The sequence below is a fragment of the Ornithorhynchus anatinus genome, chromosome 2 (genome assembly GCF_004115215.2).
Source record: "Ornithorhynchus anatinus isolate Pmale09 chromosome 2, mOrnAna1.pri.v4, whole genome shotgun sequence".
Classification (NCBI taxonomy): domain Eukaryota; kingdom Metazoa; phylum Chordata; class Mammalia; order Monotremata; family Ornithorhynchidae; genus Ornithorhynchus; species Ornithorhynchus anatinus.
The window spans coordinates 52415065-52417008 of record NC_041729.1 but is presented as its reverse complement, the minus strand read 5'-3'; the positions used below and the strand labels follow the sequence as shown (position 1 = coordinate 52417008).

The following is a 1944-nucleotide window of genomic DNA, read 5'->3' as shown; positions in this document are numbered from 1 at the left end:
GGATTCTTGTCTTGCCTTATGCTGTCGACTCATCTCCAACCCATAGCGACTCCATGCATACATCTCTCCCAGAATGCCATTGACAATCGTTCTGGTAGTATATCCTTAGAATTCTCTCGGTAAAAATACAGATGTAATTAGTAAAGTGAAGTAAACTTGAGTTTCTGCCCTCGACTCTCTCCCATGCCGCTGCTGCTCAGCACAGGTGAGTTCTGACTTGTAGCAGATTGTCTTCCACTCGCTAACCACTGCCCAAGCTAGGAATGGAATGCCTCTGTTTCACTCTCCCTCTCGTAGCCAAGACTGATAGAGTACTAGAAACACACCAGGTGTGATCCTGAGAGGGGCACAGGGTTCTACATCTAATAAATACCATTACTATTACATAAATCAACTAGAAACCTACCAGGAGACCTGCACCAATATGATCATGTAATTTCATGCTACTATTTGTTAAGCATTTACTATGTGCCAAGCTTTAGGGTAGACTAGACACAGTCTCTGCACCACAAAATAATAATAATGTTGGTATTTGTTAAGTGCTTACTATGTGCCGTGCACTGTTCTAAGCGCTGGGGGAGATACAGGGTCATCGGGTTGTCCCACGTGAGGCTCACAGTTAATCCCCATTTTACAGATGAGGGAACTGAGGCACAGAGAAGTGAAGTGACTTGCCCACAGTCACACAGCTGACAGAGGCGGGATTCGAACCCATGACCTCTGACTCCCAAGCTCGGGCTCTTTCCACTGAGCCACGCTGCTTCCCCACCTGGGGCTCACATTCTAATGGAGGGGGGGGCCTGGCATTTTCCTCCATTTTACAGAGGAGGGAATTAAAGCAATGAGAAATTAAGTGATTTGTCTAAGGTCACGCAGCAGGCAAGTGGCAGAGGCGGAATTAGAACCCAGGTCTCCTGGCTCCCAAGCCACTAGGCCAAGCTGCTTATCCTCGGAGAGATTCTGGACCCAGGAGACCTCAGGGTGAGGGGAATTCTATCAGTCCCAACCAGGCATTTAAGGGTCAAGGGGAAAAATAGCCCCATTTCTCATTCTCCTTTCCCGACATGCACCCCAAAAAAGTCAATGAGAAAGCCCCATACTGGAAAGCCTGTGTGATCTGGAGGCTCCAGTCCCTTCCACTCTCACCCAAACGAAGTAGAAGACTGGATATGGAGCCTTTTTTTAGTTTGGATTTTCATTTTACTGTTCCACTTTGCCTCCCAAATGAATTCCATATTCCAGCAGACCTCTGTGGTTTCCACTTGTTTTCTGTAACACAATCTTCCCAAGTACTTGGCATGGGGATTTGTCACTTGGTCGGCGAATATTTGTTTCTGTGGAAGTAAATATGATTTTTATAATATTTTATTGGAGGAGAAAATGTTGGCTCTGGACCCTTAGAGTTGCTTTTACTAAGTCCAGAGGGGAGCAATTTGAAAGACATCCCTTGGGTGTCCTTATGAGACACTGAGTCCGAAGGTACTGAGAAGCAGCATGGCTCCGTAGAAAGAGCACGGGCTTGGGAGTCAGAGGTCATGGGTTCGAATCCCAGCTCTGCCACTTGGCAGCTGTGGGACTGTGGGCAAGTCACTTCACATCTCTGGGCCTCAGTTACCTCATCTGTAAAATGGGGATGAAGACTGTGAGCCTCACATGGGACAATCTGATTACCCTGTCTCTACCCCAGCACTTAGAACAGTGCTCTGCCCATAGTAAGCACTTATCAAATATCAACATTATTATTATATTAGACTGTAAGCCCATCAATGGGCAGGGACTGTATCTGTGGCCGATTTGTACATTCCAAGCGCTTAGTACAGTGCTCTGCACATAGTAAGTGCTCAATAAATGCTATTGAATGAATGAATGAAGATCTGAGAGGCACTAAGTCAGCCAATTGTACTCGTTGAGCACTTACTGTGTGCAGAGCACTATGCTAAACTC

At 46.3% G+C, this 1944-nt stretch overlaps 1 non-coding gene across 1 annotated transcript; it reads right to left on the bottom strand.

The window, feature by feature from the left end:
* Positions 1-215: 215 nt before the first annotated feature.
* On the bottom strand, positions 216-347 carry LOC114809417. Its single transcript, XR_003757202.1, has one exon. It is a non-coding gene; the product is annotated as a small nucleolar RNA SNORA7 (small nucleolar RNA).
* Positions 348-1944: the final 1597 nt, after the last annotated feature.